This window comes from Octodon degus, unplaced genomic scaffold, assembly GCF_000260255.1.
Source record: "Octodon degus isolate 3935 unplaced genomic scaffold, OctDeg1.0 scaffold00027, whole genome shotgun sequence".
Classification (NCBI taxonomy): domain Eukaryota; kingdom Metazoa; phylum Chordata; class Mammalia; order Rodentia; family Octodontidae; genus Octodon; species Octodon degus.
Window position 1 is genome coordinate 4,135,202 of NW_004524603.1, and position 24,992 is coordinate 4,160,193.

The following is a 24,992-nucleotide window of genomic DNA, read 5'->3' on the forward strand; positions in this document are numbered from 1 at the left end:
CATTTTGCACTGTGGACCCTGTACCTCCCAAACATCATTGGACGGACGGGAATTATGCTGCTGAATAAAAGACCCTGCTTCAAACAAGCAACCCTTTTTGATTTGATGAGTTAAAGTCAGATATGATGTCGTGAAGAATTAATGCATGTGCTACAAGCTGTTTTCCTGTTACTTCATGTTCCTCCATGCCTTTCACCATTTTGCCCTCCAAGTCCAAACCAGAAGAGAAACATAAAGTGAGACTTTTCTCAGAATAACAGAACACCCACGCAGCACCTTGGGGAGAGAACTGCCCATACCGTGGATACGTGGATACGGAAGAAAGCTTTGCCTTAAGACAGCATTTCCAAAATATTCTAAGCAGCTGTGAAAGTCTGTGTTTTAAAGCAGAATTGTGCCCACTTCAAGAAATGAAGAAGTCGTGAAATCTTGGGGTGAAGCCGGCCCGGGCTGCGCTTCCTGCCTCCACATTTGCTAACTTCATTCAGCTAGCGTCCACTGGGCCTGTAGGACTGATAGGCCAGAAGAACAAAGGAATGGACCTTGGCTGATTTCAAGCCTCAGCAGAAAAGTTTTTTGACATGAAAAGGGAGTCTACTTAATAAGATGCTAAGAGGCCATTATACACAGAGGGACAAAGATTTATTTAGATAGGGCATGTATATGTGACACCGCAAAACCATTGAAACCTACAAAAACTGTAATGATTTTGTTGGAGAGCTGCTTAAGTCTCTCTGCCGAGTTAAATCTTTGACTTCAGTTTCAGATCAAAGCCAAAATCATGCAATGCTACTTCTTATTAACTGAGATTTTCCTCCACCATTTCCACGTGATTGGCCGGGCAGCAGGGTCCCCAAGCTTAGCCCCAAAAGCCTCCTCGCTGCACACATGAAAAGATCTATCAGTAAGGGCAAAATCCAATGCCTCGTGATCAACAGAGCCCAGAGGATCCAATGACATAAGGTGGCAGGATGCTGAAGAGTCCAGAAGCAGCCTGCCCACCCTCTATCCCCCAGAGGTGGGGACAGAACTGCAATATTCAAATGGGTCCTGGTCCCAGCTACAACACCAATGTCACCTAATGAACAGGAACACTTTTGTTCCCGTGGCTGGCTAAGATTTCCAGGATCTTCCTGGATTTATTGCCTGATCCATACAAAACAGATCACAAAACTTTGGGGGACCCAGGGACCCACCCTCTGTTAGGGATTAGATCTGAAATGTCTCCCAAGAGCTGTACGTGTGGAAGGGGATTGGATCTTGGGGGCACGGTACTGTCCTGTTAGGAAGTGGGCCTGCTGGAGGTGGCTACAGCCTGTCTTTGCCAAAGTGCCTGATAAAATTCAACAGGTAAGGAAGACTTTCTTCAAAATTATTGCAAGAGAGGGAGAGGCCAGAACTCAGTCTGAACCCAGCGGCAGTAGGCACGGGGCAGCAGGGCAGGTATGACCGCGGGCCTGGCGGCACTCATAGGCAGCCCTTGCCCAGAGGGAAAGCAAAATCCTCCCATCTCCCGCCAGGAACCAGCCAGAGTCAAGCTCTCTCTCTCTCCCGCCCCAGAACTTCCTCCTCTGATGGCTGCACTGCAGAGTCGGCTCCGGGGTCGAGGAGGAAGACCGACCTGGGCTAGAAAGCTGCTGCGAAGAGACCTTTTCAGAGATTCTCATCTCCAAGGGGCAGAGAAAGGCTCCACCAATCCAAGCCTCCTAAATGCTCTCAGAAAGGGGAGCCAGTGTCAGGTGGAGGCTTGTCTGAAATTTGCTCCAGCTGAGGGTTCACTGGTCACCGTGGCCCCCTCAAGCCCTCTCTTTGCACACTCTCCTGAGCTCTGGAGTGGGGGCTGGGCAGAGGGCGAGAACCAAGGTCACATGCCTCACCCAGGGGTGCCAGCTCGGGGTCCACATCGCAGGTGTTTGCTCTGCTCACCTGTCGTGAGAAAGGAGTGGGGCTGCATGGCATTCTTACTGAGTCTCTCTTCCCCGGGCTTTTCCTCAGGTTCTTCACTGGGGCAAGTTTTGTTCCTGCCTTGGGTACACGCTGGAGGTCGGGGTGTCCAGCAGGGCAGTCCCTACAGACAGGCCCGTCTGCTCAGGACGTAGGCTGCTTTAATCCCTTTCCCATGGACATTTCTCTGTACCTTTGCTTCTCCTTCATCCCCCAGCCAGTGCCCAAGTACTCTCCCTGCTGACAGATCCGCCCAGGCCCACCAGCCTCAGGAGCCTTCTGCAGCCTCGCCGTCCTTCCTCCTCCACCTCAACAGGGCTGATCTGTGGGTGAAGGGGAGGAGTCGCTGAAGGACACAGGGCCCGTAAAGCCAGGTGCCGTCCCAGGACTGCAGTGGCAGCGGTGGCCGGCATGGAAGCCAGCTGGGCAGGGTGTACGGAAGCGCCAGCCCTGCTCGTCCATATTACCTGTCCTCTGAGGGCTGCATACTCCAGCGTGTCCAGGCCGTGTTTAGAGGACTGTGGGCTCGGACAGCCCAGACGCTCACCAGCGCTCTCTGGGGGCAGGTCAGAGAGGGACCAAGGTGCTGAACCACGTGGGACCAGCTAAGCACAGATGCTGGGGGAAGAGTCGCGATGGGAGCCAGGAGTGTGTGTGTGTGTCCCTGGGCATGGCTGTGTTCACGCACATGTTTGTGGCCATGTGTGTGTCATAGCAGGTACACGTGTATGTGTGTATGAGAGGCTGGTCGTATGTGAGTGCATGCTGCATGCATGTGTGTATGGGAGGCATTGTGAACCTTCAGGTATTTGTGGGTGTGGCAGTACATGTGGACATAGGTGTAGGGGGGTGTGTTTATGGCCGGAAAGGAAGAAGTACATACATGTAAAAACACATGTTTGGCCAGAAAACAATTGCCTGAGAGCAGTTTTGATGAAAGTGAGTTAACTGACACAATAATTTTGCTCAAAACTTGATGTTCTCAGCCTGCTTTTCCACGTGTCTCAGGCTCACTGACCCAGAAGCACAGCCCAAGACAAAACTTGCCCATATTCCTTTAGCAGGTCTCAAGACCCAGGAGGGAGAGATCAGGAGCGGCTGCCATGGAGCTGACCAGTGTTCATACTGTCTGGTGCTCTTGCCTTCCAGAAGCTTCCAAGGAAAGCTCCAAAAGTGTCACAGAGTTGTCACTCAAGAGGAAGAGAGGCACATCCATCCAAAGCCTCTGCTTTTTGTGGCCACAGTTGGTTTCCACGGCCACAGGCCAAGAGCTTTCCTGTCATGGCTGACCAGGACCAAGTGTTTCCTGCCCCACACGTTACAGCCCCCTTGCCGGAAGCCAGAAACACAGCGGGCTTCGTGGGAGGCATTGCCAGGATGGAGGCAGAAAGCCTGTTTGCTGCCACCAGAGCCAGGCTCAGAGGAGGCTTGGGGATTCGGAGGTAGACAGAGGGGCTGCCACCACAGCTGGGGCCTCTGAGGACCCTTTGCACAGAAGGACCCAGTGAGACACCACATTAGAGCCAAAGGGGGCAGAGCAGCGGGGTATGGGACAGGTACTGGCCATGCTGGGAGGTGACGCCCCAACTTGAAGGAGCCAAAGAGGAGAAGTGTGGCTGCTGCCCAGAGCTGAGGCAGAGTCCACAGTGGCCATCTACCCGCCAGGGGATCCAGCAGCCGCATGGCCTGAAGATGGAAGCCATAGCACAAGAGCAACTGGGATGCTGCTCCAGCCCCAGGTCAAAGGCCTGGAAACTCATTAGAAGGTCCTAGCATGAGTCTGCATTGCTATCATAGAGACTAATGTCCAGAGGTGACAGCCAACCTGAGCTCTTCAAAATCAGGTACAAGTTCCTTTCTTTCCCTTTATATTCCATCCAGACGACAAGCCCATTGGTTGGTGCCACTCACACCCGGGGGGGTCTTCCCCCTCAGTTTGCTGGCCTACCTGTCAGTCACCCAGACACACCCAGAACTGTGCTTTACTAATCTGCTAGGTGTTTCTGATTCCATTCAAGCTGATGCATCAGGACCATCAGTCACACCACCCCCCAGAGGAAGGTCCTGATGGGGCAAGCACTAAGGCACAGACGGTCTTGTCTATGAGAGGAGGTGGCCTGCGGGTAGAAATCAAATTAAATTCACCTAGAAGACAAGATAGAGTGCAGGGGAAAAAGAAGCCTTACGTGCACACACATGCACACACACACACACATTTCACCTGAGAAACCGTATTAAATGAAAGCACACAACCAGCCCTGTCTGCACAAGATACCAGGATGCTTTGCAAATCCAGCCAACCACAGTGGGTGGTTGGAGAAGAGGAAGTCGCTGCGACAAGCTGCTTTTTTCTGTTAATTCTCCTGCATGAAACAACTGGTAACGTGCTGGGCTTTTCCTTAGAAACATTCATCTTCTCCCTGTGCTTCCGAGTCAGACATTCTCGGCCTGCTCTGCCGCTGCCCACAGCGAAGAGTTATTTGTTTTAATATTTGCATTTAAACTCAATGGTCAAGATCACTGAAACCTCGCAACCAAAGGCAGCGCCATCTCTCCCTGGCTCTTTGAAGTAGTCTGTCCTCTCCACCATAAGAGGGTCTTCGGTCAACACAAGTTATGAGGAGCAGCTGGCTTGGTTGTCCTTTTATTTGGCTTTGATTGTAACACAGTTAATGAAAATATGTCCAGCAGCTGGCTATCGACAGTGAGGTCAACTTCAAGCAGCAGTGGGCTGAGAAAATTCCCTTTGCTAGAGGGACACAGCGTCCACTTTATTAAGTCAGACGGTGTTTAGGATCCTTAATAAAGCAGCCGCGTGCGGCTGAGGCTTCAGGTGGTGACCTGCAGCATGCAGGACTCGCAGCACCAGACCTGCCAGCTGCAGGAGGGCCTTGCTGTCCTTCAGCAACCACTTCTCAAATCCACCTCAGTCCTGGGCTCCTTTATATTCACAAGAACACTCCCCGGGTGAACTTTAATTAGTGGTGATACAATCCCTGATGAGTCAAAGAGGATGACAATTTATTTTTGTAGGACTTGCATCGAATCAATACCCAAGGAGCTCCCCGAGTGCCAGAATGTATACTTATTGTTTAATCCCTTCTCTTTCATTTCAGTAATCAAAGAGCCCTTTGGAGGAGGGGAGGCGGCCAGGCCGCCAGTGGCACAGAAGCTGGCAAATCACCTGGTGGGGGAGGCCCCTGCTTAACCCGTGGGTGTCCCTTGGGCTGTGTGTGCATAGATGCCACCAGCAGGGTGACAGTGATGTCACCTTACACTGTTTGCAGCCACAACGACCTTTGTTTCTCCTCCAGCACACAACTCAATCAGGAAGGACGAGGCCAAGTTAGCTCACTAGACCATGAGCGTTGTCTTCCGTGTGAGCTACAAGATGGGCATCCACTTGGGTGTAGGAGCCACAAGGCCAACCTCAAGCCAGGCTCTGCAGGCACCCAGAAGCTCGGGTACAGGGTTCCTGCTTCATCGAAGGTCCCTTCTGGCCCATTCCTAATGAGCTCATAGACCTGCAAGAAAGCCTGCCAATCGCCAGACCCTCTGGGTGTAGAAATGAGGAGACCACCAGGTCTGCGACAGCAGGACCGGAAGCCAGCTGTTCTCCATTCTCCTCTGGAGCTGCTGTTCCTGGACCCAGTTTGAAAAACGAAGCTGTCACTCCTCAGCCCTTCTGTGCTTGGAGTGGGTGTCCACTGAAGGACAGTGTGGGCTACCCAAATCCTACGATTCATTTCTAATTTAAATACAAACCTTTTCTGAAAGTTATAGTTAAATATAAAAGAAGTAATTTTGTTATGAAATAGTGTGAACACGATTGCATGGTGCATATTTGACTAAACTCAGGGCAGACTTGTTGACTGCGCAGAGGGTCCCATGAACACATACAAAGCCAAATGCCAAGCATTGTTAATGAGCCGTCCAGTCATTAAAACAGCTGCGGAATCTGCGTGATGGATACGCCGCGCCTTGCCAACCTCACTCGCTTGTGCGTACACTGAAGGGGCAACACTGTCTAATGAATGCTACGGCTGGCCCTCAGGAGGGATTCCTTCCGGCCTGCCCCTGTGGGCTGAGTACGGAGTCTCAGCTAGATCATGGGGTACGTACTCTACAGATGGATCCCCTTGCTTCTAGAAGATGCTGGGCTCTTCCTCCAGGAACTTAACACCCGCTCCCACATGCGCACATGCACAAGCAGGAGTGGAAGAACATTCCACAGGCTGCCCGAAGGGTGGGAATGAACCAAAGCAATTGCAGAAGTGTCGTGTGCAGGTGGGAGTCAGCACTCCAGTTCCCAGAGGCAGGAAGGGCAAATCACTGCTGCGGAAAAGCTTTGCACAGGACCAAAACTTGGAGGGGAAGGAAGGTTCTCACCTCAGAGTGGAGATGCTCCAGACAGAGCCAAGATACAGAGCCGAATTGGGTAATAAGAGAACAGCTGCAAGATAAAAATACTCCCAGAAGGAAGAGTGCCAGAGCTGGAGAGATAGCTCGGTGGCCTCAGCACCTGCCTGGCAAGCGCAAGGGCCCAGGTTCAATCCCCAGTACTGCACGCTATGCCTGCCCCAGAACCCCTGGCACACCGTGCTAGCTTTGCAACCAGGCGTGGTGGTGCATGCCTGTGACTCCAGCACTGGGAGGCTGAGGCAGGAAGACCACTACAAGTCCAAAATGCATAGCTGCTCCATGAAGGAAGAAAAGCATAATTTTACCAGAAAACCTAAGCTCAGGAAGAGTGATGGAAACACAAGTGTGTACATATACCAGAACTCACAAGAGCATTTTACACACTTCACTAAAACCAGGGAGAGAGAAAAGCTAGTGATTTCACATGATTTAGTTATTATAATTTATAAATAAAAGTTGTCTACATGTGCATGTAGTGGGAGGGCTTGGCGTGCTGGCTAGCGTCGGCACCACCTCTTGTGCCATTTCGGGGTGAGGACATCTAACCTATTCTCTTCGCTGGCCGCAGTGGCACACGCCTGTCATCCAGCTCTCTGGAGGCAGAGGCAGGAGGATCACCGCAAGCTTGAGGCCAGCCTGGGCTCCATAGCAAGACCCTGTCTCAAAAAAAAAACTCTGCGCTCTTATACAAGAAGCCCAATGTATAAACAAATGCAAGAGCAAAATAGAAGAGGGATGACAGGAAACCGGGCTGGGCCTTCTGCAAAGGGAGAGGAGGGAGGGAATCAAGCGACGGGGAGGGGAGCGACGGGCCAACATGGCGTGAAGTGCGCTGCGTAATTACTATGCTCTGCCCGTGGGCACTGATAAAGAATAAATGAAGTTTTTCTGTTAAGTTGGATGTGGGGGCGCACACCTGTAACCCCAGCACTTGGACGGCTGAGGCAGAAGGATTACAATGAGTTCGAGGCCAGCCTGGGCTCCATGGTGAGTTTAAACCCAGCCTGAACTGCATAGAGAGACCTGTCTCCAAAAAAAAAAAAAAAAAAAAAAAAACCCACAAATAAAGTCTATCCTAGCAATTATCAAATATGTAATACATCATTATTAACTATAGTCACCATGTTAATGATTATCAAATACAATTATAACAATTATCAAACAATATCAATTATCAGGTATATAACACACCATTGTTAACTATGTCACCACGTTGTATAGTAGGTCTGTTTAATTTATTCTTTCTAACTGAAATTTTGAAACCTTATAAAAGGTTGAAATATAAATGTTCCTATAATGCAAAGAAAAAATTAAAAATAAAAGCCATGAGCTAGGCCTGGTGATATATTCCTGTAGTCCTAGTTACGTGGGAGGCTGAAGCAGGAGGATCACAAATTCAAGGAGCGCCTAGGCAACAGAGGGAGATCCTGACTCAAAAGCTAAAATAAGACATATTGACTAAAATATAAACAAATTAGTAAGAACTATGACACTGGTACCTAAGTGACGTAAGGTATATTAATGACTTGTAAAGCCATTTCAAAATCATCGCACAGTGTGTGAACAATGAATGTTTAAATATTACTAAAAAATTTCTCTTTACATGGAAATCTCTGCATGGCTGGGCGCTGACTGGGAGGTCAAGGGCACTGTACTTTCTTTAAATACCTTTTGTGAATGTTCAAAAGTTCCATGCATTGAGCAGTTACTTAATAGTTCCCCCAGCAGCAAAAACTAAATCTGATTATTTTATTAAGGAAAATTAGATACAAAACTCAGCTGTGGGTTTCCTGATGCCACTACAATGGTGACAGCAGAGAAATAAGCTGGGGCTGCAGCCTGGCTCCCAGCTGGGTGTCTCTACAGCAGGTGACGCTGTCCTCAGCCCCCCTGTGCTCCCCAGCCTGGTGGTCCCAGCCGATCCCAGGCACAGATGTCCTCCTGGATCCCCAGCCCTGAAGTGACCAGTCACTCAGTCAGTCCCTCAGGGCAGTGGACAGTGCAGACTCAGCCTCGGGGCGGAGCAGGAAGCTGAAGAGACCAGAGCTGCCGGTCACGCTCCCTGATGTGTTAGGGTTACAGGAAAGTCACCAATGGACACCTGGGGGGAGCCTAGGAGCTGGAGAAGATGTCATCCACAGTGAACGCACTTCTGGCTGGCACTCTCGGGTCCTGCTCTGCAGGAAAACGTGCCCAGGGCCAGGCGCAACTCTTGGGCAACGGCTGGGGGTGTGCACCCACCTGCATGTGAGCCCCAGCTCTGAGCGTGCACGTCGAAGGCCTCCTGTTCTGCTGAAGCTACGCTCATCTCGTATTTTGTTTTTACTCCCATGTATCAGCAGGCCCTGATCTCTCTACACCAGCAGCAGCAGCAGCTCAAGAAAGGCGAGGAAAGGGCGCTCCGGGTGGGGTGCCAGGTGGGGACAGTGTTAGGAGGTCAGGCCCAGATAGGCTGGCCCCTCCTCACCCCCTGGGACATCTGTGTGCTGAGAAAGAATTAGTGCTTCGTGGCACACTCAGTGCCACTCTCAGGTGCAAGTGACAGCTCCCATTCCACTAAGGCTCTGAGCAGCACCCAGGAAGTGGCAAGCCCAGCACCTGGGAAAGTGCATCTTAGCAAGGAAGAAATGAAACTGAACATCCTACAGGTGAGTTTGTGGAGCGTCCACCTTCCAAGAAGCCAAAGGTCACCAGCCCTCAAGTGGCACCAGCCTGTAGGTGTGATGAGCACCTTCCTCCTGCCCAGGGCCACTCTCCTCTGGTTTTACTTTCACTGGGAGGTTTTATGCCACTTCCCATGCCAAGCAGGAACTGCCAGCCGCCCCAAGATCAATCTCACCCACCCAGGCTTGCACGGAAAATGATGAAGTACAAGCTGAAAGCCCCCTGTGGGGACACACAGTGATCCCCAGATGGGGCCTCAGGTGCCCTGTCACCAGGTGATGCTGTGTCCCACAGGAAGCAGGTGCTGCCAGTGAGAATGTCAATGCTGTCGCAGCCCTGAGCCCAGGTGTTGGAAGCCACAGAGCCGCTGACACCAAGAACAATACCTATTTATGCCAGGGAATTGCTTGGGGTTGTTGCTAGGAACATATTTTGCTGCTGTTAGTCTTCAAAAACTCGTAAGTCATTTGTCAATTAAAGTGATTGATAAGTGAACAGGTCTCATCTGTCACAGTGCCAGGAGCTCATATGAGGCTGGGATTCTCCTGCTTGTGTGAATTTCCTGTCTGTTGTTCCGCTTAGGCGGGGTGAGCTTTTCCTTCTGAATTGTTCAGCTAAACCCTTTGGGCAAAAGGGAGATAAAAGTGTAAAAAGAGACACACAGGCCTAAGCATGCACCCGCCCTGTGTGGCACAAGGCAGCTGGCAGTGCCAAGCACCTCGCAGGCACAGCCGCTGAGCTGCTCAGGCACCCACCACAGGGGAGACAGCAGGGTGACATTGTCCCCAGCGAGGGGGACGCCTTAAGTGAATCGGGCGTGCGGAGCACAGCAGACACAAGGAGCACAGGACACAGGGCACAGCAGGCTACAGGCAGCCTGGGCTTCGTGGGCAGGGCAGCCGAGGCCAGAAGTGAAACTCCGGTCCACAACAGGGACCTTTGGGGGACTCTGGTCACCAACACCTGTGAGGGCGTGGGCCTGGCCCACTCCACATGTTGGAGCACAGAGACCTCTTTAGCAAACTTTAGTGACCTCTGTCCCACCCCAGGCGAAAATGAGCAGTCGCCTCCTGCATCCCCAGCACACATCGCTAGGAGCCACTCTGCTCTGCTCGGCCTTTATCTGCCCTAGTACTGTAAAATCAGGAACACTGAGATTTTCCAAGGCAGCCTCTAACTTAGCAACTTCCGCCGGGCCAGAAAAAAGCCACTGAGCTGGAGGTCAGTCCCGGTCTCCAGGCGAGTCGTGCGCAGGGCAGCTGGGCCCAGTGAGAGCTTTCTAAGTATCTCTGTCCTTTTGTTCACCTGCAACTTCAGGAACAGCGAAAGGTGGTAGAGGGGCTAGGAGGGAACAGGCTGGGCCCGAGGACCCCACGGGGTGAGGAGCTGGCAATCCACCGCCTCTATCCCCAGTGCAACAGAGCAGATGTGTGGGAATAGCCACCCGCGGGCTCTTGGACTCTTGTCTCCCCGACAGAGACGAGGGGGCGGCTCCGGCACACCCCAGGATGGTGGCTAGGCTCATTGCACATTCACGAAGCGATGGAACCTGTCCAGGTGCCTCCTCCACCTCTCAGCCTGGGCTTTCCTCATGCTTTGATAGCATGGGGCAGAGTGCTGAGCAGTTTTCCAAACTCTGGTTCCCAGAAATCCATCCTGTTGAAGTCGTGTAAGGAAAGAGGCTTCTTCCACTGGGCGGTGCTAGGCTCAGCTGGGCACAGCAGGGTTTCGGTGACTCCTGATGTCTTACTGAAGGCTTCTGGGAGCTGTTAGATGCCAGCAGTGTGTGTGTGGGAAGTTCCAGGAAGCCTTGATGCCCGCAGGCCACACCACTCACACCCATTCTGTCACCTGCTATCTCCTCCCATGCCTGCAGGGGCCACCCAGCTCCCAGCCTCCCAGGTTGGTCTCATGTCCACCGAGCTGGCTTCTCTGCCACTGGAGTGGTGGGAAGTGAGTTCGTGCTTCTGTCCAGGGCATCCAGCAGCTTCTCCAACCTCTTGGAAACGGAGCTTCTGCCCTGGCCTTGACCCAAGTACCCTGTGCTCTGCCTCCCCATAGCCCTGCGCCCACCTGCTGCTCCTCTGACACATGCCCCTCCAGCTGTTCCTCGAATCCCAGAGCCAGCTCCCCATCAGGTCTGTGGCCGCGTGGCCCTCGTGGAAAGCCACTATACTTGCCACCCACATGCCCACCCACAGCTGAGAATAACAGGACAGAGGAGATGCCACATACATTTTTCTTTATATTTCTTCAAAATCCCCATGAATAGAAAAGAATGGGCTGGGGTGGGGCAGGCTGGGGTAGGGCAGGCTGGGGTGGGCAGGCTGGGGTGACATCTAGTATAATGTGATGCTTCCCTCCCCTAGACTGTGAGGCGCTCCAGAGCACAGCCTTTGTCTCGGCCACGCTGTATTTCTAGCACCGACCCACGCACATTTTAGAGACTACAACAGCATATCTGGCTGCAACTTCGTCAGCAGAGACTCCCTCTTAGGGCGAGCTGTCCATTTATGCCTGTCTTTCAAGTCAGGAAAGACCTGCCCTGGCCCTGGGCATCGTAGCACCGGGCCACAAGACCTTGAAAGTCACCTCACTTCTGAAAGTTTGGAGGGTTGGACTCAACCCCAATTCACAGGCTGGGCATCCTTAAGACTGAACTGGAGGACCAGGGAGATGGCTCAGTAGAATAAGTGCTTCTCTGGCAAGCGCAAGGGCCTGAGTTCAATCCCCAGTTCTGCCAAAAAAAAAAAAAAAAAAAGACTGGCCTGGAGTCAACTCTAAAATATTCAAAATTCTACAAATGCAGTCCATAAGAAATACCACTGCAGTAACCAGTAATCCTTGGGCTGCGTGGCCCCTAAAGTTTCTAGAAAACTTTTCAATTCTGAGTTCTTTATGAGCTGGGACACAGCATTCCCCACAAGAAGTCTGCTTTCATCAGGGTGTATTTGGTCGCCTGGAATCTAAATCCACAATGCTATCTCCAGAAAGGAGGGATTTCCTGTAGGCTCTAGAGTCAGGGACTCCCCACCACCAACAAAACAGCTGAGAAAACAGGGACATGGACACCTCTAGGAAGGACCTCAGCAGAAAGATCTGCGGACCTTCAGCTGGCTACTTTCCAAAGAGAAGTTTCCTGGGACCTAGCTCGGATCCACCTCCCACCTTGGACCAAGCTGCTGTGGCCCGAAGGGCCAGAAGTTCTCCTGCAGTCACAGCTGTGTGGTTCACCCATCAGGCTGCAGAGGAAAGAACAGGGTGTCCCTAGACATATCAAAGTGGAAAGTACTGACTTTTCCAATCATTTTTCTTCTGGATGCATCTAAGGGCTCCACCTCCTACTGCTGCCAGTGCAGGACGGAGACCACAATGCCACCCCTCCAACAGGCTCTGCCTCCTAGCAGCATGTGAGGGTGGATGCTCGGGTCTCCGTCAGGTGGGAAGAAGCCAGGCAGGATTGTGCAGTCACCTCGTCCTCCCATGACCAGGGGCCGAGGAGACACAACGGTGCCACCTCTGTCATCCATCCTTCACACCTACGAGATGTCACAGAACTTTACAAGTGCTAAATCAGTTTTATTGGCCATATGATTTGATTGATCTTGTTAGACTTGACAAGAAATCAATTGGAAAAAAATATATGGGCCTTCCCGGAATGTACTCTCTACCTTAAGGTAAAAGGATGCTCTGATGGGTGTGGAGGAAGATCCACAACGCAGCCCTGTAAAATATCGCTGGAGGCTCCTTTCTGACCTTCAAAGGAAGTACAAGGGAGACAGGAAATGCACCCCCAGGACTCGGGGATGCCCCCCCCCACAAGGTACCCCAAGCTCCAGGGAAGTCTGTGCCCCAGGCCTCTACCATGGGCACTGAAGACACAACGTGGTAGCCCTGGAGTCCCAGGAAAGGACACACAGGGAGGTGCGATGTCAGCATGCACTGTCAGCCCAGTGTGGCTAAAAGAGGAGGCCTCCACGACAGGGGTCACCAGCCTCTGCCCTTTTCCGACTGTACGGGCTTGAGCCAGGAGCTTTCTGCTCTGACCTCACCGCGCTCACCTGTGGAACAGGAGCCACGCAGCAAACTGTGACAGACTGCAAGTGCTGGCATGACGTGGTGTGCACAGGGCACCCATGTGGCCTGTACATCCCTCCCTCCCTCCCTTTTCTCTCCCCTTCTCCCTCCCTCTCTCCCTTCTTTCTTTCCATTCTGTCCTGAAGGAAAATCCCACATGGGCTTGAGTCCTACGATGGGAGGGACACAGAAAGGACCAGGAACACAGGTGCCCAAGCCAACCGCTATCTAATGGTAAAGGTACACAGTGTTGTACAGAAAACCTTTCCGGAAATTAACTTTGTAGTTTGCCCTCCTTAGCAGCCACCTTCCACTGGCCAAGTCTCTTCTGCATACCTCACTGCTACCTGGCTGGGCCTGGGTTTCGATGTGGCTTTAGGCTCCGTGTGGTCCGAAACCCAGGTGCCTGCCTTCAGGGCCTTGTGTTGCACAACTGTCACCTGGGATGAAGCCCCCCTGCATGTGTCCTGAAGGCGCAGGGCCATCCACAGTGCAGTGACTTCTCCATCAGCCTGAGGATTGGAAGGGCCGGTCCACGTCACACCCACTTTGGAACACACTTTTCCAGGACAGGGCTCCATGTTCCTCAGCTCCAGCCACCTACACAGATCTCCAGCCTAAAGTCAGTTTCATCCAGTGTATGTACACACACACACACACACACACACATACACACTCTACTGCAAACTCGTGCAAGTGGGGACAAAGTCGTCTGGGAGAAGGGAGACACCAGAACAGCTTCGCGGAGCTCACACGCGGAGTGCCTTCCCACCCCTCCTCTGCACCCCCACCTAAGGACAGCATGGCTGAATGTACATGCCAAACGCAAGGTGAGGCCCACTGCACTCTGCGCAGCCTCCAGCCCCAAGCTCCAGGTTGTGACCCCCATCCCAGGGGCCCTGTCCGCAGCCACAGGCACAGCCACCATTGCTGAAAGACTGGGAGCCACCTCTCCCTACCCCACCCTCGGCCTCCGTCGGCCCAGGGAGCAGAGCAGAGCCTGGCACACAGTAGATGGCCTCTCCAGCCGGCGTGCCCCATCACAAAGGCATTCTTCACGGGGTGACAATACATTTCAGCAAGGGCAGTCACTGATGTGGCATATTAGTGCTGTGGGCCTCAATCAGTCACCCTGTATTGGGGCGCAGGGTGCCCAAGACTGACAGCACCCAGATATGCTCTGGCAGGTGATGGATTGGCATCAGGCTGATGAACCTGGTTTAGCAGGTGATCTACGCCTCCTTCCAGCCAGTAATCACGCTTTAGTGTGTGATGTATCCTCCCCTGGACGCGGCGCACGCAAGCCCCCATCCCCGGGTATTTACTTGCCTCTGTTACATATACACACAGCCATTAATACACATTTCTGTATTTAATGCATCCACTTTACCACGCCATATATCCCCGGCTCCTTCTGAAGTTCAAGCCTAGATGGTACCTCGTAAAACACCACTTCATTAAGAATCAACAGGAATAAGCCAACCAGAGAGATTTTTTATTGATGACAGTTGAACAGAGAAATATCAAGTTCACTTATCACTCCTCACAGGGGAACGAGACAATGAAATCTTTATTGGAAAATTCTGTGTGTCACAAACACAGTTCATCTTGTCGGAGGAAGTACCGCCAGCAAAATATACAGCCTCATATGAATAATCCCACAAGAGGAGCCCTAACCAAGCACGCCGGCTCAGCACTTTCCGGGGCTCTGCGTCAAGCGGCTCTGAAGCTTGCATGGCTTAGCAGCTTCTTTTCATCCATGTGATGTTCCGGGCTCTTCCCCAGACCCAGGGACAGCACAGGGAAGCTGGGTGACCAAAAGGACTTCTCCCCAGCTACAATGAGCTGCCATTGTAGACAGACAGAGGTGGCTGTCCCAAGAGGGCCTTATCGCTGAGATTGGGACAGCCCCTGCCCCCCCACTGCGTCATGGCAGCAGGGTGCTCTGAAAAGGGGGTCTGGGGGCACCTCTGTGTGCCCCCTCAGAGTACACAGGACAGCCGCTGGCTCTGGGAAGGCTCCTACCAGGTCTCCAGCGGCTGTTTCACTGACATTCACAGTTTGCAAACAGAAGCATGAACACCCCCTCGTGGGAAGGACTCAGGTCAAGGTCGATCGAGGCAGGGAAGCCCGAGAGCCAGGTCTCTGCACGGGCTTTCCCTCTCTGCCCCCACAGCCACCATGCTCAGGCTACCCCAACCCCTTCTGTCCCTGAGCAAAGATGCAAAGACAGAGTACGATGGAAGCCAGGGAGGCCCTCTGAGCAGAGGAGCAATCCGCTGTGCAGGGGTGGATCACAGCTGTATTTCAAACAGCCAGCCAGCCTCATCTTTTTCACTTAACCTTGTATTTATCACATGGGGAAAACCCTGCATTTCTGCATGTTTCATATAGCCTTTAGTTATATATGACTTGTGCTTTCAATTTGTTTCTTTAATCTTTTATTGGCCTTAGGGTCTCGCTACACAGCTTGGACTCATCCTCCTGCCTCAGCCTCCCCAGTGCTGGGACTGCAGGCGTGCCTCTCCACACCCGGCACATGGTACCGGGGGTCGAACCCAGGTCCTTGCACTTGCCAGGCAGGCACTTAGACCAGCAAGCTACCTCCCCAGCCCCGACTTGTGCTTTACGCTGAAAACTCGCCGGCCCCTCAAGCACAGCTGTAGGAGTTCAACATGCTCTGTGGAAGGTCAAAGCATACCTCTTCCAAGGAGCAGCTCCCAGTAAGATTAAATTGAAGTTGCCTCCTGTTTGCCGCGCAGGATTGCACTCTGAGAACATGGCCTCGGGCCCCGTCTGTCTTCCCTCCCTCTCCATAACCTTAAATCTGCTTTCACTCCAGAAACCCTTAAATGTTTGTTATAGGAAACAGAATGCCTAGGATGTTTGTCAGAAAGGTCATGCCCATCTTCACAGAGTCATGAACAACATTTGCCCTAGAAAACTGAATTTACTGGCCAACCTTATTATAATTAACTCAGTAATTTTGACCTAACCATCTCTTGGGAGAAAAGCTGCCCTTGTAAAAACTGAATAAATTCTCTCATTAACTTATAAAACAACCAGACTGTGGGTCTAGATCTTTCTTGGGACCAACTAAACAAGTGAAGATTCAGTGGGGCTGGGAACTTATTTCAGAACAGCGCATGGAGCCCGATCCCCGAGAGGCCCCACTAACACGCGTGAGCCCACGTTGGTGGGGGGGGTGATGCTTAAGCCCGCCACCCCGTGGCCCACGAAGGCACCACCCTTCCTCCCTCCCACGCTGGCCCCATCTCGTGTGCGCACGGCTGCTGGGCACCGAGATGGCACCCGGGCAAGGAACTGGCCTCTGAAGCCCAGTTCTTGGCCTTGTTTCCCATGGCAGCGGCTGCCAGGCGCGCGGCCCAGGGTTGGTTCCCCAGGTCCCTTGTTCTCAAAGAGCTAAGAGGGTGTAAGGGGCACGTTCGCTTTGAAATTAAAACTGCAAAACAGCTTCTTCGCCCACGTCGCATTTGCTCATCGCTGTGGCCCGGCCGGAGAGACCACAATAACCTGAGAAGGCTCGCGCAGGTCCTCCCTCCTCCCTGCCTGCGGATCTCAACTCAAAAGCGAGCTCCGGGGCCCACAGCGCGGGCCGCACGCCCTCTGCCGCCCGCCTCCGGGAAGGGCGGGCCTGGACCGCGGCGCCAGGCTGACCCAGTCCGGGAGCCTGCAGCGGCCTGGCTGGCGCCCCAGCCCTGGGAACATGGGGAGCCCGCTGAGCAGCTCACCTCCCGGCCCCACGCCCCAGCCCTGGCCACTCGGGGGACAAGATGACGTTCTGGGGAAGACACAGCTCCTAAACGGAAGCAAAGCCCTCAGCCCTGCCCTTCTTTGCAAGCTACCTACATCAGTATAAAAAAATCATCCACCTGATGCATTTCGGGAGAAAATCCACGGACCATCCTAGACCCAGGGCCCCGACAAGTGAAACTTCTCAGCTGCGAGCCTGCCCTGGGGCATCCCTGCCAGCCCTTTGGGTTCGGATGACAAAGGGATGACAAAGGGGGTGCTTTCGGCAGGCAGAAGCGTGCAGGCTGCCTTCCTGGGCTGGGGCTGCTGGGCCCAAGCACGACCTGGCAGCCACAAGCAGGAGACGCTCTTTCCCTGCAGTGCTGGAGGCTGCAAGCCCACCCTCTTTCTTATCAGGACCCCAGTCTGTTTGGAGCGGTCCACCCAGTGGCCGCTGTCTAACTCACATGCCTAAAGATCCCCTCCAAGCACTGCCCCAGGCTGAGGTTTTGGGGTGGAGACTCCACACACAGATTTTTGGAGGACACAGCTCAGCCCTTCACAGGGTCTTGGCCAGCATGTCCCTCAGACACCAGCGCAGACTCGATTCCGTCCACAGACTTGCAGCTCTGGGGTGTGTGGTGCACTGTGAGGGAACCCCTGCAGCCCGGGCCCAGGTGGACTCAGCAGTTTTCCTCTTCAGCTCCTCAGCTATAAATGGAGAATAAGACTCCACACCTGATCTGGATCTGAGGCTTCCATGATCTCACCTCCAGGCCTGTCCTCTTTCCAGTTCAGGGGAACTGTGCTTCTGTTCCCAGGGCAATGCACTGCTGCGAATCCCCTTGCTATGGGCTGTGTCTCCCCGGGCCATGTCACCTGTCTTGAGATGCCTGCATTGATATTTGCGGTGGGGCCCTTAGGAGGTCATTAGGGCTATGTGGGGGGAGCCCCATGACAGCTTAGAGTCCTCGTAAAAACAGAAGACACAGACCTCAGCTTTCTGCACATCTGGAGGGCCTGCACCAAACAGCAGGCCCACCAAGCCCTGGTCCCATCATTGCTGCCCAAACTGGCCGAGACCCACCTTCACCACGAAGCTTCCTGACACTGAGCAGGTCTCCGCTCTGCTGCACCTTAAGTCACCCCAGCAGTTTTCTGAGCTCTGGTGCCCAGGCCTCAGAAACACACAGAGTCCAGTGGGACAGACAAGCGCCCAGAAATGAATACACACATTTATGATCAGCGATTGGTTTGCTACACAAAGGTGCCAAGAACCCACAATGGGGAAAAGGTTGTCCCTTCCATAAAGGATGCTGGAGATGGAGGGGGGTAGCAAGCCCAAGGTCCCAAGTTTGATCCCTGACATAAGAAAACACACATACACACACACACACACACACACACACACACACACACACACAGGATCCTAGGAAGCAGGATATCCACATCCAAAATGAAACCAGACTCACCTCGCACCATATACAAAAATCACCTCAAAATTGATGCAAGACTGGGCTGGTGAGATGGCTCAGTGGTCTAAAGCACCTACTTAGAACAAGCTAAGCTAAGCAAAGCACAGGGACCGTGGTTCAATCCCCCAGTACCACATGCCAGCCAGCCCCACCCCCAGGTGGGCTGAGCTGACCACACACACACAAAATAAATGAATGAATAAATAAATAAATAAATAATTCTTTAAAAAAAACTGATGCAAGACTTGAATGTAAAAGTGAGACCTACAAATATGCTAGAAGAAAACATTAAGGGAAAGCCTCATGACATTGATTTGGGTAATAATCTTTTTATATGACACCAAAAGCCCAGGCAACAAAAGCAAAAATAGACTACTGGGATTCCACCCAAATAAGAAGCTTCTGCACAGCAAAGAAAATGATCCACACGCTGAAGAGACATTCTGCAGAATGTAAGAAAGGACTCGTGACCCATCTACAGTGGCACCTTCACTCTCAAACTTAAGTCTTTCCATGATTATGGTCACAAACCAAAGGGGACAAGAACGGAGTCAAATCTGACTTGGTTCTCATCCAATTCAGCCTGTGACTACCATCGTGGGGTGAATTCTGCAACCAGAGTCATGGGAGAAGTAAGTTTGTGAGCTGAGGGGCCGCTGCATCTGATGAGGGGTCAGGACCCAAAACATCTAAGGAATTCAACAATACGAACAAACAACTTCATTTTTAAAACTGGCAAAGAATCTGAATACACATTTCTCAAAACACCTACTGACGGCCAACAATACACAAAACTCAAATCAATGATGAGTCGTCAGGGGTGTGGCTCAGCGGTATAGCACCGCTCTGGCAAGCTGGAGGTCCCGAGTTCAATTCCCAGTACCAGAAAAAAAAAAAAAAAAAAAAAAAAAAAAAAAAAACTGAAATAGATAAAAATAGAACTACCATCTGATCCAGCAGTCTCACTCCTGAGTGGGTGCCAGAGACACCTGCTGCCTGTGTCCACTGCAGCTCTGACCAGTCTCCAAGGAAAGAAAAAGGCTGAAGTGTCCACCGGTAGATAGGCAGATAAAGAAAATGTGAGGGCTGGGGAGATGGCTCAGTGGAATAAGCACTCGCCTGGCAAGTGCAGGGTCCTGAGTTCAGTCCCTGGTACCGGAAAAAAAAAGAAAGAAAATGTGACACAGATACAGAATGGAGTGCTATGTAGCCTTGACCAAACAAAAGGAAACTGTGCCATTTTTAACAGCGTGGATGAATCTGGAGGGAAGCAGGCTGAAGGCAACGCGGCAGACACGGGAGAATCCAGGAAAGCTTCTTTTACGGCAGCAAAGAGGAGAATGCCAGCTACAGGGCTGAGGAGGAGAGCCGGGAGGCGTGGTGAGAGGAAGCCACGTGCGAGACAGCCGGGAGGAAGGGCTGGAGCCCTGTGCACACCCCACAGCCACAGCTCACGGCATGCACAGACGGTCCTTTGCCCAGGGAAGGACGCCAAGGATGGAAGGAGGGGAAGAAGGGGTCAGACAAGAAGGAAGGTATGTCAGCACGCGGCGCCGGGTAGTGACCACCTCCACACGAGGAACGCGATCGCGACGCTCCTCACACGGGGACTAACAAAAATAAAAATTAGCCCGGGTGTGCTGGCACACAGCTGTAACCCCGGCACTCAGGAGGCTGAGGCAGGAGGATCCCTGCGAGTTTGAGGTCAGCCTGGGGTACACAGCGAGACTGTCTCAAAAAAATCAAAACCAAAACTTAACTAAAAATAATATAGTATTATATACTTGAAAAATTGCTGAGTGTCACAGTTTGGGGCTTTTGCAAGGAGAACAATATAATTCAGGACACATTTTATAAGGACTCACCCAGAGAATCGTATACAAGAAGTGCAGGAAATCTGTCCACACACTAAAGACCAAAGAATCCAGCTCAGGGCCTGGATCCTGGTAGCCTGCATGAGGCCAGCTGAAATCCTAGAACTCATAACGATGCCTTCCACAAGTCTGCCTGGAGGCCTAGAGCCCACAACAGCGTCTCGTGTAGGCCTGCGTCACAGATGTGTGCTGGAAAGGCCCAAAGGTCAGTGGTGGAAGCTAGAAAGTTTATGCCAGTGGGATGAAGGATCTGGGCTAGCAGGTTGAGGGATCAGCACTGGAGCCAGGAAGTGACGCTTAAGGTAAGCACCAGAGCTCCCCCAAAGGTACCACAGCCGTCCTCAGCAACATGAGGCCCTGAGGTCCTCCAGCAACGAGGAATGCTGAGTTCCCATCAGGAAAGCCCGCGTGAGGCGCTTCTCCACGAGGCTGAGCAGTGCACCATCTTCCTCTCCAGAGCCAGGAAGTGATGCTCAGGATGAGGACCAGAGCTCCCCTGAAGTGAATGGTAGGCACTCTCAGCAACGATGAAGGTCCCGAGCTCCTCCTCCGACAAGAACAGCTAAGTTCATCTGGAAAGCCAGCATGACAGGGTCACCAGCAGGACAGCCCAGGGGAACCAGCGGCTTCCAGCAGCTCCATCAGCTTCTCCAAACAGCATCCCTACAGCTTCTCACTTTCTACCTCTTAGGCTGCTGGCAACAACCCTCAGGTGGGCCTCCCACACCCAGCGCTATGCTAGTTCAGTTCATCTGGGTTCAACAAGTTGGCTGCCAGTTAGAAATCCACCATACTGAGCATACATTTTAAGCACTGTCACCACAAAAAGTGTCAGCTATGTTAATCAGCCCATAATGTATGCATACGTCATGTACAATCTATATAGGATTTTGTCAACTAAAATGAATTAGTAAATTTTTTAAAAGCCTGGTGTCCAGGCCTCCATCTTAGAGGCCTATTCCTTCTATATTCTGATTAGATGACATGGAGTGCACCTGGCATCCTGAGGTCTAAAGATTTCCAGGAGGAAGGATTCTCTGTGGCAGCTGGGGCCAAGAGCCACCAGGAGGGAAGACCGAAGATTTGACATCTGACTCTCAGGACTTGGGTGGAAGTTTCCACCATCACAGGATCCCAGCAATCAGAAGCTGGACCTGGGGCCAGGCCCAAGCCCCAGCCCAGCCCCAGCCCAGCCCCCCTCCACTAAGCCTCAGCACTCGGCACAAGGCAGCTGCAGGCTACCAGGTTGGATCACCCCAACATGCGTGCAGTGGAGGGTGCTGTTCATAGTACCCCAGGAAGTAAACACGGGAGATGGGGAAACCAAGTCACAAGCAACCTTCAGCCTTGTGGCACTTGACACCTGCATCCCGCACCCTGCATTCACCCACTGAGCCCTGGGGCAAACGGCCCTTCGCCCTGGCCTTCGGGACACAGAGCACCAGCACTGCCCCTCCACATTCTGCTCAGCCTTCAGTGCAGGAGAGCCTTGCACAGGTCTCTTACTTTGTCCATGACTCAATCTGCTCATCCGCAAAACCAGAACTCTGATCGTCCCTGGAGGGCGCGTTGCTACCTATAATGAGGAGCACTGCAAGCAGTGGGGTGACAAAGGACCGCGAGGGATGACTGCAATCATCTGGGCATTTAGTATGACGAAGATCAATCAACAAACAGAAGAAAAGCCAAGCACCAGGTGGCCTGTAGCAGGCACGGTGAGGAGGTAAAGCAGCAAGGGGCGCAGAAGCCAAAGCATTATCTGTGCCAAGGAGTGAGGATGGCCGGGCCCGGGGTGCGAATCCAGCACCCTGCTACTCCCCAGCCGCAGGGCTGCGGACCTTGCTGCGCTGCGCTCTGCGCACGCACTCCGAGAGCCTCCGAGGCAGCGCAGCCCGAGAAGCGAACATGCAGATCCTCTGAGCTGCTTACTCCTGCGGCAGACCTGTGGCGAATCCCCTCCCCGCCTCTGGCGAGGAGCTCGCTCACAAGGTCTTCATTGCTTCCTGATTGTCGGGATTTATTTGCTTCATTTTTCTTGTTAGGAAACATTTAAAAAATTAATCTCCAATCTTGGGCTGCTGTTAATTTAAAAGCTCCTCCTCATTTATTAATGGCATCGCTTGCTATTTCTGTCACGCTCCACTACCACAGCACACCAGTGCACACGCTCACACACGCACACACACAGGCAGTGCAGCCACACACGTGCATTCGCAGCCATGTGCACACGTAGTCATGCACGCATTCACAGTTGTGCACGTGCGCATGCATATGCGTTTGTACGTGCTCACTGCACGCACGTGCACACACAACCACGTGCCACACGGACGTCAAAGTCTGTCCTCTGCACTCTCTCCTTCTGGTGCAGACTCCATTCTTTTCCTGTAATTTCCAAGGTCACCTTCTAGCACTGGCATTCACGACAGCAGGAGTGTGTGTCCTCCCCCCGTGAACTCCACGCTGTGCTGGACTCAAGTCCACGGGGCTGCATGAAGCCCCCCAGGTGCTCCCCCAGTGAATGTTGCCTTTGCCGACTTCTTGTCTCTGTCATTTATCAACTGCAGGAAATGACAAGGTCATGACAAGATCGTGGAAGCAGAGGCAGCTCCCCCGCCTTCCACAGCTCCCCACGGGCGGGGGCCAAAGGAGGGGTTCAGGCTGTGTCGCCTCACTCCTCTGCATCTAGTCCCTCGCTGCCTCCCCTGAAATGCTGAGCAAGGCACTTTGGCACCAGAAGCCACGAGTATTTGCTGAAAAATTAATTAGCGGCACTTAATATAAGAACGCCAATTTGTTTCATTAGTCAACAGCCACCAAGAATAACCCCTCGAATTAGAAGGGCAAATGGGTTTGCGCTCAAGCACCAGTTCCAAATGATCACAGCCACCACCTCCTCCAGACATTTCGGCAGCTGCAGCTGCACTCAGGAAAGAGCAGCACAGTGGCAGAGACCAGAGCTAGGGGCCTGGCGCAGCTTGTCGGTCCAGGACCCCGAGAACAGGGCCCGGGGAACAGCCATCAGCAGAGAGCTGGGGGCGTCAAGGAACGGGCTCACAGGACGGGGGCTGGCAAGTCTGAGCCTTGCAGCACAGTGCCACAAGCTGGACACTGAGGCAGGACCTCTGTGCCAGCGTCCCAAGGCAGAACCCCTTCTCCCTGGAATCTCAAGTGCTCCTTCTTTCCGGTGCCTGTACCCAAAGTCCGAGCAACAGCCCCCAACATGCAAACCAGCATGTGAACCAACAGCCATGCACCCACGCCACAGGCCAGGGGACATGCCACGTCACAGTACGTGACTGCCCCGCCCCTGCTGGACAAAGCACTGGGCCATCTTACCGGTCGGGTCCTTGGGTACCCTCCAAGCCCCTCCATCCACCCAACAGGTTCCCCACAATGCAGCCTCTTACCAGCACCGAACGCAGAAGCCATGGGGAATTCCAGAATTAAGCAGAAAGGCCCCCGGGAAGGAGACACCCACACGCAAGCCGCCCATCCCCCACATGCACTGCAGACCCAGCCGAAAGCCTCTCCCACAGAAACGCAGGGAAGGCAGCGGTGCAGCAAGGAAGAAGTGGGAGCTAATATCTAGTAGGCACCAGTGGTTTAGTATTCTGAAATAAACTGATTTTCCATTAAAAGTCAAAAGGCAGTGGCTGGTCTAATCACACCTCCTCCCACTCGTGGCCTCTGTCCCAGGCAACACATGGTCGCTGAAAGTGTTCCAGCTTCTTTCTGAACTGCACAAAAGAAAACATCAGGGACCCAGTTGCTGCCAGAGAATTTCTGAGACCAGCACTGTGAAAACCCAATACCTGCTGCCCTGGCCATTTTCTAATCTTGCTCAAAGGTCCGACCTGGGCTCTCTGCTTAGTCCCTAGTAGCCTTCCACCCAATCCGCAGTGCTTCTCACGGGACACACCCACAGATTTTCCTCTTCCTTGGCTGTGTCCCTACAACTTACAAAAGCCGACTCACACTCAGGCACGGTGGCACACACGTACAATCCCAGCACCCCGGAGGCTGAGGCAGGAGGGCTGCCAGCTTCAGCTACAAAGCAAGACCTTGTCTCAAATTAAAAAGCAAAAAAAAGTTGCTACAAATACTTTTGTAGACACTAGAGACCACGTCGTGTCGCCCTGCCGGGGTCCCGAGAGTCCCTTGCCATAGTACCACACGGTACATCTCTCGTCATCATTACAGATGCCCACATTAGAATCACACATTAACAGCAGCCACGTCCTTTATCCACACTATTCTAATCAGCAGTGCTCCAAGGACGATGCTCCCTGGAAAGGGACATCAGCCAAATGTTTAAATCCCTTACAACAGCACTGCTTTTGCAGCTGCCACGAGAAGTGCCTTGATGGAGTGCTACCATATGTGGTTCCTGTACTATCCCCGGTGGGTCAGGAGGTGACTGCACACTTTACCAGCAGGGAAACTGAGGACCCGGCTTCAGGTCACCCACAGAGTCTAAATCCCGGGAGCCTTTGCAGTTAAACTGGGCAACAGGGTGGGGGACTCTCCCTAGGACAGTGATACAGCCCACAGGGTGACATCATCAAGGTACACACAGCCAATCAGAAAAGGGATGCCGTTGTCAATCACAAACACAGAGCCAATCAGGAAGGCACAAACCCTTGCTTGCGTAATGCGAGAGCCAATCACTACAGCACAATGTGCCAAGTCCCGTACCAGAAAGGGGGTCGGGGCTGTACCCTGTGGCAGTGAGAACAGAGGGTGCTCCGGGTGGCCCGCTTCACCCTGCTTCATTGTGAAAGTT